The 16,900-nt window shown below is 34.6% G+C and overlaps 1 protein-coding gene; it reads left to right on the top strand.

The window, feature by feature from the left end:
- Positions 1–16,900, top strand: part of SGCZ (sarcoglycan zeta) — a 470,225-nt gene that overhangs the window by 198,989 nt on the left and 254,336 nt on the right.

The raw sequence follows: 16,900 nt of genomic DNA, 5'->3' as shown, positions 1-16,900 counted from the left end.
GAATCATGAAATGCCTATACGAAAGGTTTTGAAAGGTAGTAGAACAACATTGTCTGATTCCTATGACTCATTCTTTTATTTGATGTTATAGTATGTAGCTTACAATGAAGGGTATATGGTTTTGATTCAGTTTTCTATTTAGCTTTCTTATGTTCAGATATGATTCTTCAGTTCTGCTTATATGAGACAGGGAGACTCCGTAACAGCAGAATAACAAATTACAGCTCATACCCGCTTTCTTCAATTGCAGTAATATAATTCTGTTCTCACTGCTTGAAGTCTAGGAGCAAAGTATATATCATCGTATCAGGAAAACCTCAGAGAGTTTTAACTTGTACTCAAATGTGTAATGAAAATCTTCCAGAAGTCAACAGAAAGTCTTTTGGATAAGCCTCTGTTTTAATACCTTCATCTGCTCATGCACTTCAGGGTGCTTTTCTAGTAGGAAGCTACATCTCAGATTGACTTTTTTTTTCCCCTCTTTTCTTTAAACTGCAACAGTTGACACACTTTTGTTGGTGGATTGCACTGCTGAGTTTCTGTGGGCTTTCATCTGGTTTTGGAAAGTAAATACTTAAGGACAGTCAATTCCCACCGAATACCTATTTGCTAGAAGAACTTGGCAAGACTTACTGGTTGTCATCGTGCTGTAGTTGTTATGGGCCAAAGTAATGTTATGGCACTGGAATTAGTAAAACTGGTTGCATAATCTGGATGTCAGTAATGTTCTTAGCCAAGCTTGCTTTGGTTTGCTTTCCTTTGGCATTCATGTTTGTCAGTGTAGTACCGGTCAGTAGTACCTTTTATGCAGGTATGCAACTGCTCTACCAGCATGTAAATAGCCATAGCTGTTTACATGCTCTTACCGTACCTATAAACCAGCAATGGAGATGTTCTCTGAAGAAGCATAAATTTAAACACAAGCTCCATCGTAGGCAATGAAAAACTTTAAAGGTTTCCTGCATTCCTAATGTCTGGGTTACTGAGTGAGAGCTGATGAAAACCAGGATGTATCGTGATTGCTACGAAGAGTAAGCCATGTAGTCCATGGGTCCTGCTACAGTCTTTTATGGCATCTTCGATCCTAGCTGCATCGTTCCTCACTTCTGTTTCTCAGTTCAGCAAAGCAGCATTTAGCTGGTAAAATCAGCCTTGGGCCCTTTCTGCTCCAAAACAGAGCCTGGGGGGGAAGGTGAGAGGGAACTACTTCTCAGTAAATATCTGAAATTGCATTCATCTAAGCTAAGCAGATTCATGGAAAAATTTGTTTGTGAAGACCTGGATAGAATTTGCATTGTAATGCATCAGGTAATAAAAATAGGTATTTCTACATTGCAAGATGCAATGCAGTTTCATGTTGAATTATAGCTGGCTTGATTGATAGGCGATTCAAAACTGGTGTGTTCTGAAAAAAAAATGTTTGAATGAGGAGTAACTGCAGCACAACTTCAATCAGTGATAAAGAGTTCGAAATAATAAAAATGAAAGCTTAAAGCAGGACTTGAAAAGTTTGTATGGAACATAAAGAAAAATATTCAGAACGCAAATACAGTTAAAAGGACAGGAAAAATAATCATGGTGGAAAGATGACAGCTGCAAGGATCTAAGAAAAACTGTCTTTAGAATCTGACAGTCTGTTCTTTTGAGATTTCCAGCACATTGTGAAAGTAAATAGCTTTGGATAGGTCTAGAAAGAATTCAGGGAAGTACCCCAACTTGTAACAACATATAGGAACCTTTCTGGTTTTCCTGTTATTGACTCTCGGTCTGCATTATGATGGAAGAAATAAAGTAGGACAGATGTGGAAAAGAAACTTTTTCTTTATATAAGATATTTTATCCAACTATAAAAGGTTTGTAAAGGACTGAAATGTGAAGATCTCAGATATGATTAAAATGAAAAGTAGATGGCAAGTTTTTAAATAAGAATTCAAAGTCACAGCTACATTTATTCATGTCTATATTCTGTATATGATTCCTAGAAGTTAACTGTATACATTATATTGTATATACGATAGCTTTATAGGCAGTTAATGTGTACGTTATATTTGTGTGTTCCTTCAGTATCCAGGAAATTCTCATTTACTAAATATATTCTGAGGTACACTGAGGCTAATCATGGCCCTTTCTGCTGTTTCAGTTTAGTCCAGTGTTCACATTCATTGCTGTAATGTCAGGCGTTTATCACCGGGTGCCTGTGCTGAGAGAAGCTTAGTTTCTCTGGACTGTTCATATCATGGTGCTGGACAGTGAGTGGCTCTTCTAGAGGGCAGCTCATCCCAACTTAGAGGTGAATTACTGTGTCAAGGTGCTTATCTTCTGCTACTGTAATAGAAAAAGCTTTAGATAAATAGGCTGTCAATCTGGGAACTCATTTAAATGACTGAATTCCACTGCTGAGTTAGATGCGAGTGCATTTGAAGTGCGTGGGGGGATTTGGGTTTGTTTGTTCACAGTAGTGCCCCCTCCCCACCACGCCGAAATATTCTGAAAAGGTCTGGCTATTCAAATGGCTGCCTGCTTATTGCATATTGTACTTAGTGTACAGTGTACTTACGCTACTTGTTGATTAGCACAAGTCCAGAATAATGGGTGAGAGGAAAAAATAAATCCTTTACCCTTTAAATTCCCATGAGAACTAAGCTCTCCTGTGCTGGTCAGGGAGCACCTAACTACAATACAAAGCAACAAGAATTTCAGTAGTAATTGACATATTTTCAGCTAGGTAGCTGGCGATTAGTATTATTTACTTATGAGTTATAAATTTGCCTATTAATTATGTACGCAAAGAAAGCTGGATAATATTACAAGTAGGTAAAGGAAATGAATACTGAATGAAGAGTTGCCAGCTTTTAATTACGCAAATGAGCAGCACTGCGGAAGAATTATTTAGTAATCTTTTTGTGCTTAGAATTGCAAATCTGTCTCTATGATTGTGCTTATAACAAATGAAACTGGATTTGTGTAACCTCTTCTCTGTAGATCTTTTCAATTAATGAGATTGAGCAAAAGTATCAGCAGTCTTAAGAGACCATACGGAATGTGCAGTGGGTCAGGAGAGGAGAACTGAGATACTACTGCCAATTTTCTTCTTGTAGGGGATCCTCTTATGTTGTACTATATTATTCAGGAATCAACTACTTGTTTTTTTCTGATTTGTTTGTTATATTTTTATTAAATGTTTTATTAACTTTTTATAGTTGTATGTTGTTTTTATTTTTTATTTTTTATTTTTATTTTATATATTTTTTTTCCTGCTATAGAGCCCAGTTGGGTATCTAAGCTCTGACACTTCCCAAGCAGCAGATTCTCTTAGACTCTCTCCTGCTTTTCCAGTAGTCTGAATTATTTTCCTGGGGTTCCGCTTGTTTCGACTCGTGTGAATTCTGCAGTCTGGTGCCACTCTTGCTGGCAGAGTACTTAGCACTCTGGCACTGGCTTGATGAGTAAAGAGCACTGAAAGAGCAGGCGAATTTGTAATCTCTTCACATCGCCCTAAAAATGTATTTAAGCTTCAGTAATGCCAACAGGCGCTAGGAAACGTGTTTTTAAAATTCATTGGGGGGAAAAAAAAAAAAAAAGGAAAGAATAAAAAGCTCTGCAAAATAGTATTAAAATAGTATTATGGTATAGGGATACATGATGTATTACATGTGTTTAGGAGATTGTACAGTAAATGATGACTACATTGATCCTTCTTTCCTAACTGGTGAAAGAAATGGGAGTTAGGTGAGAGAGCACTGCTGTCCATCAGTGTCTAGTTTAATTTAGCTTTCCTTTTTTGAGTGAAAGACAACACTTGACTTTTTAAGTATAAAAAGTTACACAAAATCCTATGCAGGGGTATGTGTCTTCCCCTATATATATATATATATATATGTACATATATACGGATATATATATATATGTAGGTATATATATATGTATATAGGTATATATATATATGCCTGAGAAATAAAGGGAATCTACCAGCCACCCATAGCCAGAAATACTACTGCTTACATTTCAGTGATGTATCTGTGTTACGCAAACAGGACTAATATGAGACTTTGCATAACATTGTGTAGTATTAACTTTGTGTAAGAACTTTTCTAGCTTTTTTTTTTTTTTTGATGTGGTTGGGTGGCTTAAAAATGATATCTGGAAAAGAAAAATGCATACTTCTAGAAGTGGGAAACCTGAAACTCTGAATATGATCAGAACTGACCCTTGCCTATGGGCACTGTGCATGAGATCTGCCAAAATCTAGAAATATCTCTTCTGAATGGTAGCATTCCCCAGAATATCTTTAAAGTATCACCATTTGATATATTTTGCATTTGCATTTTTTTGACAGTGCCATTATATGAACAGTGATAAAAAGCACCAAGTTACAGGCTAGCTGTTGTTTTATTTGTCTTGAGCATCCAAGAAGTCTGGCTATTGAGTTGAAGTAAATAAATGAAGCTAGGTATGAAATAACATTCTAAAAGCATAGCTGTTATTGTTTTGTCTCTTGTCATTTTATTTATTTATGTATTTATTTATTTTACCTAGGGTTAGAGCTAAAGGATTCCAAAATTATTAGTTCTTTAAATATTAAAGAGTTACACATCATTATATGTGGAGGTCAGTGGTAAGGTTTAGCTAATACTTACTTTTTATAAAATTATTTATCTTCAATTAGCATGGATATGAAATTTTAGGTATCAAATTTCAAGTGCTGGTAGGAGAACAAGCCGTTAAGAAAAAGGGGAAAATATTTTAATAATAATAATAATAAAGTGATTCCAGGAAATAAGCAAATCTAATACCCAAACAAACCCTTTCTCAAAATAAGAGGAATTTGCAATAAAATTTCATGGAAGTCAGTATCCAACATACACTGAGCGAAGTGCAACAGAAGAGACCATACATGTAGACTCACCAGATGAACTCCTTTGGTGAAGTGTTGTGTAATCTGTGTTCTTTGCTCTGAACAGTGAAGTTGTGGTGAGATAATGTTCAAAATTTCACAACTTCTAGGAATTTTTATACTCCTCAAGTAAGTTTTTTTTTGTTTGTTTCAGTTAAACATCCTGCTCAGTACAAAATCATACGGCAGATCTCATTCTTAATTCAGTTGTTTATAAGCACTACTCGTTTGTTCAATAAACATGAATCAGACAGTGCAAAACAACAAAGTCTGTTTGTCTAAATTGAAAAAAAACCCACATGCAACCATTTGTTTGTATTTGCTTGCATATTCTTCTCAGAAGTTTAAGGCACTCAGTTGCTGTGGACAGCAATAAACTTATCTATATTATATTTGCTATGTAAATAAATCTTTCTTGTTTGGAATAATGTTTTGTTTTGCTTCCCTGCCCTTTATTTCTCCTATCTCCTCTATACATAAATTTTGTTGCCTTAGCACTTTATACATTTAACCATTACATTTTTTCAGTCTGATGTATTTACTTCTATGTTTAAGTGCATTTACTACCTTTCTGCTATTAGTGGCTTTACGGTATGCTTTTCACTGTTATCAAAGTAGTCTGAAAGTATTCCAACTTTGATTTCTACATAAGTCAAAAGTTAAAGTAAAGAAGAAAGATTGTGGTGTCTCCATTGCACTCCCTGGAAGCTTTGAAGGGATCTTATTCATTTTATGGTTGGACTACATTCAGAAACTATTCTTGCAAATGATCACTGTAACCTTGGTCTTACTCCTTTTTTTTCCCCCCATTATCTAATATAACTGTTTTGAGTCTCTGCTAAGTGGGAATGGCTAGTATAAATCTGAATCTGAGGTCTTGGCACCACAAACATCACCAAAAACTCTCCAACCCAAGTAGCTTGAAATTTAGATCTATGTTTTTACTTGGAGCATATATAATATAAAATTGTTTCTAATAAAAGTTATTAAACATTATAGTATGTGTAGAAACAAGAGCTAGGGAAACAGACTATCAGTTATTATAGCAGACTATCAGAAAAATCAAACGTTGTTCTGAACAGGAAAGTTTATGAAGACAGCAAACGGAAGATAGAGAAGTTTATTGTTGTCCACTGTTAATTTTGAATGGTTCTGCTGAGATTCTTACTAACGTAAAAATATACATGACTATTCACTCATTCAAGATATCTTCTGAAAACAGATTCTACTTACTGAACAAGTACACTGTAATGTGTTATGGGAGATTTTAATTCCTTGGTATTTTATTCACCTTTCAACATGTCTAGAAACGTAAATTATGGTTTTCTTTGTGCTTTTCCTGTCAGGGCTCTAAAACCTGTCCCAAATTATTTATGTGTGCAGGCATCAACACAAACCAATAGCAAAAGTCCTGCTTGTGTTTAGCTCTGGACATGTGAGTTGAGTCTAGTGATTGGAAAAAGAATTTACCGTGTTGCTAGCTCTTGTGTCCATGAAGAAATGAATATTTTTCATTGTCCCAAATACTGATAAATTTTCAATTTCATCTTCAGTAGTCATTATCATTTGTTCTTGTAAATTCCAAGAAATGAAATGCTCAAGGCTGGAAAAAGAACTCATTGTAATATTGATTCTGCTATATTCAGATTTAACAACTAATAAGGGCATATTCACAGCAAATATTACTAGATTCTACATTGCTCTTGCTCTGAGGTTATTCAGCAGCAGCAGCATGTGTTTCTCTCCTTAGACTTTTGCAACAGAGGCATTGCTAGAAAAAGGCTGGTATAGCAGTAGTGTGTTCTGCTAGTTACTTATTGATATGTCTTGTTAGGATGAAGAAATGTAAGTTGGTAAAGAGTGAAAAAATAATGATTATTTGCACTACTAAAACGAGAAAATAGTTCTCAGTCATTAAAAATAAATTTGGGTATGTATGTTGGTATAATTCTGTCACTTCTGCTTCCCTGACTTATAGTTGGAGATACTAATTTGGAGTCAAAACAGTGAGCAATTTGGGGCATTCTTTATAATTTAGAAAGACTTTGGAAAGATGGAAAGCACTTCTAGAAATTGTCTTTTATAATGGAGAAGTTAAAATAAGAAACGAGAATAGTTAGTGCTATTAATTAGTGCTAATAGTACAAGGAAAAATGAAGGGAGTTTCTAGGTTCAAAGGGATAGCTCTTTTTTTATATGTACAATATGTTTTTTTCCCCAAGTGATTAAGGGCATTCTTATAGAATACTTGTTTTGCTGCCTATCAAAGCTGTGCTTGCAGATAGTTTAAAAAGTTTCTGCTTGCCTTTGTTCATTTGGCATTTATAAATTTCTCATCTAAGCAGAAATGTATGCTTTTTTAATGAAAAGCAACAGAAATATGCCATTTTTAGAAGCTTGTTAGCTTGAAGACCAAAACCCAAATTAAAAGGATCTCTGAATGACATAAAAAGACTTACACATAGAAATCAGCTGAAAAACACATTTCCCACAGGACTTTCAATTACACATAATCTTATCATCATGACTTTAGTGTTTCTTTCACTATGCATATGCAGCTTAGCTTCGGGATTTTTTTTTCAAATATGTAAAATAAAAACCATGACTGTCTCTTATCTTTTTTTTTCCAAAAATATTAATGTGAATAGCATTCCAAAAAGGGTGCTGTTTATGTAGCGTTAACTGTTCCTTTCAAAGCCTTATGGTGAAAGGTAACAACTGTGGAACTTCTGAATAAATGCTAGTAGTTGTAGTTAGTAGGTGAGAAGATTGCCAAAAATAACTGAATGGGTTCCTTTTCTCCCTTTCAAATTTCTATGCCTAATTTTTATCAGTTTAGTAGTCAGTATGGTAAAATCTCACATTATTTACCAGCTCCAGATATAAATAAAAATATAATGCTTTTTTTTTTTAATATGTACTTTTTATTTCTGCATCTAGTCTGCAATGTATTTCAGTAAGATCTAGAACTCAGAACTCAGGCAATCCTCTTTAATTGATGTTTCTACCGGAATAATTCAAGGCTGCAGATAATGCTAAGGAGTACAACTACAGGATCAGACCTGAATACCTTAATATGTCCTTGGCTTGCAGGTGAATTTCACTTAAAGTTCTCTCAAATTCCTTTTCAGAGTAGAGCTTGATTTTGTGGATATGGTTGAATTACTTGTCGCTGCTGTGTTGCTATTACATTTCTGAAATTTTCCAGCATGCTATTTTATAAATTTAGTTTCATATTCAACTCTTCATCACGTATTTGAGGAGCTTTAAAATGCTTTAATAATTTTGTAATTGCTAGGCTGTAATCTTCTAGAAAACATTGCTATTTCTAAGATTGTAATAAAGTAATCACTGACTTAATTGAGTAAAGATATATGTAATGCAAGTCTGTTAACTTTTTATTGCAAAAATAAACATGGACATTTGTACTTATAAGTGCTCCTGCTTATATAATTACTTGGTCACTTCTCAAAAAAATAGTAGTGGTATAGCTGAATATCATGTTCTTTATTTAGTCAGCTAAGGTTGTGATCCATGGCTCTAAATGCCTTAAAGTGGTTGCGCTGTTCTAAAGAAGCGGCAAGTTTGTGTTTTATGTATTGTCTGAAATGTCTGAAATGTCTAAACAATTTTTACAACATGTGGAAACGCATGCAGTTTTCTTTTTTTGCCAAGTTGTTGATTTCCTCTTCCTGTATTATTTGCCTTTTATCTTCTTATTGCAGTAGCAATTAGATAATAAAATGTCATGCAAAAAAAAAAAATATATATATATATATAAAATTTCAGGATTGGATTTTTAAGGTTTAAGAGCTCCAGCCATAATTTGCCTTGAGAAAAAGCTTGACAATTAAGAAGCAATTGCAAGCATATTTTGTGGGTTTTGTTTTGTTTTTTGATTTTATTTTTTTTTTATTTGAAGTATTGTGACTATTCTTAATTAAGAAAAAATCAGTGTTTCAAACTTCTTATTCTTCTACAAAGAAGCATAACTAAAATAAAATAAACGAGATGTAACAGATAAGTGCTTTCTTTGTTGCATGTCTACATTCTAGTCAAGAAAGAGGTGGGGGGGGGGGGCAGGGAGAAGGTGATTTAACTTAAAAAGAAAGCTGTCTGCTGTTGCAGGAGAGAATCCCATGGCCAGCCTATGCATCAATTCAGTTCTGAGATAGTTTAAAAAGATAGCTGTACAGGCCATTTTCCTCAGACAGTTATGAAAAGTTGTGTTAAACTAGGGAGGTATATAGCTATTTCTCTACAAGTATCTTCATAGTAATGTGTTATTGCAAAAATAGACATTTCTTACAGTAGGACTCTATCTAAATCTTGGATTTTGCATTCTGTTATTTGGAAAACAGTAAGCCTGCAAGAAAAATGCTCTGGAGATCTTATCAGCTGAAATAAATGAATAATACAAACATACTCTTTATAGGAACAGTCCTAAAGGTGACTTCTGGAATCTAGGGTGTTCTGAAATCATATTAATTCTGGGAAGACTTTACTAAATTCTTAAAAAGATATATTCTCCCAAAATGTTTAATTTGTCATTATATCTTATGGCACGGTTTCAGTAAATTCTGACTTTCCATATGTACATACTGTAGTGGATTAAAATAATATGTCAGTAATCTAAATTGTAATGATTTCACAGTATTTCTTTTGTTTATTTTTGACTTTTCTAAACATTTCAGAGAAATATTCCTACATGTAGAAAGGTGTGCATGTTTTTATTCTGTATGTGGCAAGCTTCATAAGATTTCATAGAATCATTAAGGTTGGAAAAGACCTTCAAGTGCATCTGGTCCAACTGTCCCCCTACCACCAATATCACCCACTAAACCATGTCCCTAAGCACCAAGTCCAACCTGTCCTTAAACACCCCCAGGGACAATAACTCCACCACCTTCTTGGGCATCCCATTCCAATGCCTAACCACTCTTTCTGAGAAGAAATGTCTCCTAATTTCCAACCTGAACCTCCTCTGATGCAACTCGAGGCCATTCCCTCTTGTCATAAAAGGAGGAGATGTTACAAAATGATGTGGAGGATCAAGGGGCCAACTATTCTCTGGACATGAGAAAAGATGGAGAGCAGTTCAAGAAGGAAGTTTTGGCCAAGAGATAGACAGAGGAAGACAGGCTTATTATAGTGGTTGTCTGGAAGTGTTCTTATTATTGGATGGAGGGTCAAAGTCTGACAGTGTATGGCTAACAAGATAGTGCAGGACAGACGGGTTCACACACACTGGGCACTGCCTTAACTCGTGAAACTGAGGAAGCTCCTGCAGTAATGGGAAGCATTGTCAAAAGCCAAATGGAAGAGGTTTATTACTTAGGTAAATTGGACTGAATTCCATTAAAGTCAATTTAACTGTTATTTAGAGGGCTTCTTCATGAGAGCAGTAGGAAATGGATCATACACATGTAACTTCAAGTATTTGAGGATAACGTTCTAGGAATGAACTCATTTAAGATCCCAGTCTTCAACCAATGGCTAGGTAGTGATAAAATTAAAGTATGAAATGGCACGGAACAACCAGGAGGGAGACCCAAACAGGCTGGAGATAGAGACAAAAAGAAGAAAAATGTTTCAATTTCAAGTGTTGACAAAATTGATGAGGGAAGAGGAATACCCTGTCTTTTTCGAGGATAATGACTCAACTGGCATTTGGAGGGAAGGTAGTTGGGGAAAACTGATGAAGTACAGAATATATAGGAAAGCTTAAGCCAGGAGGGTTGGTGGTGATACATATTTAAAAATAAATGATAGAATCTTATATAAATCCTTGTGCTTTTCCAATGGTATCATAAATAGAAACTATTCAGATATTGTAGGATCAATGCACAATCAAGAAGGCAAAGCCTAGGAAAGATAAGGTCATGGAAACAAGATACTTCTTCATCCATCTTCTCTGTGGAGAGATAGGTACGAGTGTTCAAGTTCTCCTTTATTCTCCTTTACTGACAGCAAATTAGAAAGTCTCTATCAAATCAAACTGTTTATATAAGAGTTTGTAGAACAAACTGACAAAATCAGCTATAGTGAATTAGTTACTCCTAAGAGTTATTAAGAAACAAAACAGTGGAACAGATAAGTGCTAGCCAGGGTGCGTTGCCTCTTCCCTGAAACTGTGTTTGTATTAGGGGATGAGAAAGTGGCAAGTGTAATGCAGATTTTTTAAAACAGTCAAACCCCTCCAAGCAATGAGATTGAGAAATGAGGTTCTCTAGTTCAGAGAAGCTGTGGATGCGCCATCCCTGGAAGTGTTCAAGGCCAGGCTGGATGGGGCTTTGGACAACCTGGTCTGGTGGGAGGTGTCCCTGTTCGGGTAGTTGGAATTAAATGATTTTTAAGGTTCCCTCCAACCCAAACCATTCTGTGACTCTATGACTATTACTGTAACATTTCAAATAATTTCCTTTACAACTTTAGATACATTAGTAGAAATTATAATTGAGAATGGAATTAATGGCCTAATGTCAGGAAAAAAAAAGGTAGCATTTGTAAAAGGAGCTGATGGATACAACCTATTATAATTTTCTGAACAATTCAGTGAATATGTAGTTATGGGAGAATTTATTGACAGTTTTTGATTGACCTAGATTGCCAAAGGCTGTGCAACAATGGCTTTTGCGAGATGGAGGGACTGAACTAAATTAGCATCCACAGGATGAGAAGAAGGGTCCTGATTATTAATTTAGACCTATTTAGAAAATGGAAAACAAAGGGATATAACAGTAAGAATAATGATAAGGTTTAAAACTGAACTAATCTGCTGATTTGTGCTGTTATTCTTTACACGTGTTTATGTTAAAGTACAGACAATGAATTTGTGTGTGTAAAATAAGTATGTTGAGGATGCTTTTCAGGAGAGTCAGTATCTTTAGATACTGTGATATTCTTTAAATAGTATAGGACTGTTCCCCCTGTTTCATAAGTGATATGCAAGAGTAAGTAAATGTAATGTCAGTGTCATCTTGAGGTTAAATAACCGATGGAATGGAGTTCCATTTCAGCATACCAATCTAAAACTGTTTTCCTATAAAATATTTCACTGTTAATGTGGTGTGTGTGTGTAAAATACCTTTTTTCTCTTCAAATTTTTCTCCTCATAATCAATAATACAGTATCTTTAACATTTATCTCAAGAAGTCTATGCAAAACTTAACAGTATCAAGGTAGGTCCAATATAAAATTAATGGATATTAATGATTAATGATTAATGATTAATGATATCAGTTGTTAGTATGAGTCACTTTTTCACTTGTTTCACCTGGCAATAACTTTTCCACTATTTTAGAAGGTTTTATGCCATGTGTACAGAATTTATCTCTCTCGTTAGTCCTATCCTTGTAATATTGCCACTCATCCTGATTATCACAGTAGTTCTGTTCCTTTAAGTGGCTTTTTAGGTATTTCAGAAAATTGGATAGCAGTTATGATTTTTCACTTTTTCCTAATGGAAATGACTTCTTCAGGCATGTTAAATCATGTCAACATTATTTTCTCTGAATATATCTAACACTGTAATTCTTGCAATTTTATGTTAGTTAAATCCATTACCAAATATTGGACTATTGGCACTTTTTGGGCAAAAGATGGAAACTGAAAAGGATTAGTTATAAGCAGAAACTTACTTTAAGGAAGGAGTAGATATAATATTCAGTCTAGCTTATTGTTGGAGAGTTGACAGATTTATTTTACAGCTGTGATGAATATGTTTTTTTGAACTTACTGCTCCATTTGTGGAATCAACCTAAATAACTTAATGTGGAAGTATCTTATGATTTACTTCAAAACAGCTGTTGTTTATACTTTAATACCACATCTTCAGTAAAAAGCAAGTTGTAGAAAAACGTTCATGAAGGTTTTCTACAGTGTCAGAGCGACAATTCCACCTCAATATCCTTGCTAAACAATTCCCAGCATTTTTTTGGCTTATTTTGTTGTACACTATTTTACATTAACCTGAGGATTTCAGAGAAATACTGCTAATGATACCTAGATCTATTTAATTCATTTTAGTTCTTGGTTGTGAGTTCACAGTTGTGTAGGCATAGTTTAGATTGCTTTCCCTAGCTACGTTACATATATTTATCAACTCTGATGGTCATCTGATACCATATTGCCCACACACTTGATTTGGAAAAGCTTTAAGAGTTTCCCCACAACCCAGAAGATCTTACTATCATTTGCAGATACCAACCACACAGAATACTGCCATCTCCAGATCACCAGTGAAGTCACTGAATGAAACTTGTGCCAGTCCTAACCAAAAACTTGGCCTCCATCTAATGGCAGCTTAGTTTTTCTGACTCTGCTGTGGAAATTTTTTAGTGCCTTTCTGAAAATCCGAGTAAGTTTTTCCCACTGGTTCCCCTTGTGCCTGTGCTTACACATCCCTTCCTAGACATTCCATGGGTCTCTTAGCTAGGACTTCCCTCTGTAGAAGTAGTGCTGTCTCTTTCCAACAGATGATGCTTGTCCATGTACCCAATGACATTTAGTGTTACAGACTATGAAGAACTTGCCAGGAATGGAAGCCATGCTCAATGGGCTGAAGTTCCTCAAATAACTTTTCAGGAAAGAAGTGAGCCTCCTTTGCAGGTGGAGGTTGTACTGACAACCTGCCACGGCCACGCTGCCTCAGCTTTTAGCAATGATGCTGCAGAGCTTTGCTGGCAGTTCCATACGTTCTGATTGGTACTCTTGGGTGAATGCTACTCAGATACTTACTGACATCTAATTTATTGACCTAACAGTCTGCTTGGACTGTTAAACACCTTTTTTGAGTGGTGAGGTTGTGGAAGTCTGCCTGAAATTTACTTTTTTCTCTATTTATTTGCTTAGGATTCTGTGAGCAGTTATTGCTTGTTTTCATCAAAATGCCAATCACACTCTTACTTAGATGTTTTCACAGAAAGGAATTAAGAAATATTAGATAAAATTGAGGACATAATCTTACCTCAGTATATTGGAGGATATCAATAAAAACGGTGTCAGTGTGTGTACGTACGTATAACAGGTGGTTGAATAATAAAAGGAAAAATACTAGCAATTGTGAGATACGATATGCAGTCTTAAATATCTAAAAAATAAGATGCATGTAAGAGAGTAAACTGAATTGAAAGTATTTTCAAAAAGAGTGTCCTATGATTTTTATTTATTTTTTTTCCACCAAACTGCACTAGTGTTAGGACTATATGTAGTACTATGTTATGTTCCAGGTCATTGATTAGGTGGTATTAATCCAAAAATAATTCCATCTGAGGCGTGCTAGGATGAAATACCTGTGATTCATCGGATGTACAAATATTAACCAGTTCTGAACATTGTGGAGAGAGATTTTCTTCCTACTATTATGATAAGCCAGTAATTCTCTGCTTAATGATGATTCTGTTTTACTAATCCTTTCAGTGTTTGTAAGATATTACAGTTATCTCTAACGTCTATAATTTGTGAAAAGCTTCAAACACAATCTAGTCATGCTGATCATCAAAAATAGTCTTAGTTACTCAAATAACAGAATGCTTACCAGGATGAAGATGCTCCACATACATTTTAATATGTTTTAAAATAGTTTTTAACTGTTTCTCTCGTATTAAGTCCTGGTTGATAATGGATGTGAATGTCCAGCTGTGTGTTTGTTTGTTTGTTTGTTGTTGTTGTTGCTTTGTTTGTTTTTAATATCATGTTCATAAGTATAGTTATAACTATAACTAGCCTTGCTAGGATTCTTCACTAGGTAATTCTTCACGGGCAGATATTTTACCTTAAGTACGAAAATGCTGTGAACAAGTTTCCTTTTTGTGAAAGTGTGTGTGTGTGTATGTATGCATATCTTAATAGATTGTGCCTGGATGTCAGACACATGTATTCATGTTTCAGTATCAAATTTTTCATTTCACGGTGGATTTAATGTCCACTTCATCTTTTCTGTTGTCTTTCTAAATCAGATACATCAATGAGTGTTGTCTGTTTAGGAAAGCATGAGGAACAGACTGATTTGTTTATAGAAAGTGCCATGGAACTTCTGTCATTTTATGAAAATTGGAAAGCAATTTTTAAATTTTAAAATATATTTTCTTATAGTAGTTGTTTAATGAAGGAAAAAATGCAAATATTTTTCCTTTTGATGATTAATTCATTTTAATTCTATATTGCATTGAAGTTTCAAAGCTTTTTAAGATCAATGATAGGTGAAATAATCATAATTCTGAAGTTAATAATAGCAAAATTATTTAATGCTTGTTTAATAAGGAGTATTTTAATCTCTGTAGCTTTTGGAAGCTCTTTGGATAAGTGCTATTCTTTCAGTCTTTCAGACATTTAAAAACATCTCATATAGGCCTAATCTTTCAGGTTATAGCCTGCACATGTGCTGTGGTTCTGTCTAGGACAAGCTTTTGCTTTTGCAAGGAGTATTATTATATCCCTGATTAAAACTTCAGTATGTTGATGTGTGTGCTAATTAGCTAAACACTCCCATCATTGACAAATTACAGTTTTGTAGGACCATAGGGATCTATTATGGGGAAAACCAGAGACATATGCTGTTTTTTGTTTTTAAATTGTGGTGATCATACTAAGGAGAAAATAGGTACAGGGCATAATGATCTACAGTGCTTATTAATACATTTTTATCTTTCTATTTAAAGTTGCAGGTTGTACAAAAAATGAAGTGGGAGAAATCATAAATTATTTCATTTTCCTTTATAGAACACCTGCTGTATATCTTCATAAAATCTTGTACATCTGTCTGAAATATTAGCAGAATGAAGGTGGAACATAAATTAAAAGTTTGTCATAACTAATGACAAGAGGTAATTTGGCTGTCAAATGCAACACAACACAATAATTCAAGCAAGCAAATACTAACCTGTCTAGAAAGAAATGTATTCCCTTCCAAGTCTCTTTTCTAAGTTTACTTCAGAAGACTTAGGAAGAGGAAACCTTTGGAATGCACTGAGTACCCCATGACAGAAAAATGGATGCAGCAGTAAAAATACTGCTTGAAATTCTAAAGTCCCTTAATCAGGCCAGCATGTGACACACAACATCAGTCTTTGGGAAAAAAAAAAAAAAATCTAACCAACTGTGTTAGATTTCATAGTCATTATTTAAAAACAAATGAACATGTCATCAGCAATCTGTGTGGTTTAGGGTAACTATGCATTCTTTTGTGGCTTCAGACACTAGATGACTGCTCTCACACTTACCTAAGAAAATGACTTCAAAATGCAGTCTAATTTAGAAACAACCAAAGCTCCCACTTTGGAATCTTCCTTCGGGAAGGAAATAGAGACAGGAATTATATTGCTGAAACATTATCTTCCAGACATGGTGAAATGCAGCATTTACCAGAAATTTCTTCTAGTGATGTCTGTGTGTTTAACCTAATCTTTTACCTTCAAACATTTGAAAGCCATCTATCAGGACTTAATATATAGAATTTTAATGCAGCATGTTTATTTTGATATGACGTTTCCAGATTTTGCAGAAGGAAGAAAACTTCCAAAATATGTAACACTCTCTTGTACCAAACGTAGGGAAGATTGTGCTGCTATTTGAACAGTTTTACCAGAGAAATGAAAAGCTGTCTTCAGATTCCTCCTTTAAAATAAGGAGTGGAGGCTACTATTGCAATACGATTTATGGGATTAGGGTCACGTTTCTTCTCTTTTTTCCCACCTTGTCTTCACTTATTTCGGGCAGTGTAAAGCACTCTGTCACCATGTCAGGAAGGTGATAGCAATATCTATGTAAAAAAGAATACTGTGTGAACAAAGCCCAGTTTAATGAGGAGCTTTTTAAAAGCTTCATCCACTGCTATTCAGATTTCTATCCATTTTTCCCCAGTTGTTTGTTGTTGTATCTGCTATATGAAAGAGCAGGTAATAGAAAGTGAAGATTAATTGCTGTGCTATATTTTTAATGATCAACTTATATTCAGGGTAATTCTGACATACTGTGTATTTTAGAAAAAAAGATTAATTAATAATG

This window comes from Anser anser, assembly GCF_964211835.1.
Source record: "Anser anser genome assembly, chromosome: 4".
NCBI classification, from domain to species: domain Eukaryota; kingdom Metazoa; phylum Chordata; class Aves; order Anseriformes; family Anatidae; genus Anser; species Anser anser.
Note: the sequence above shows the minus strand (reverse complement) of the source record. Positions and strands in the feature narration are given on the sequence as shown.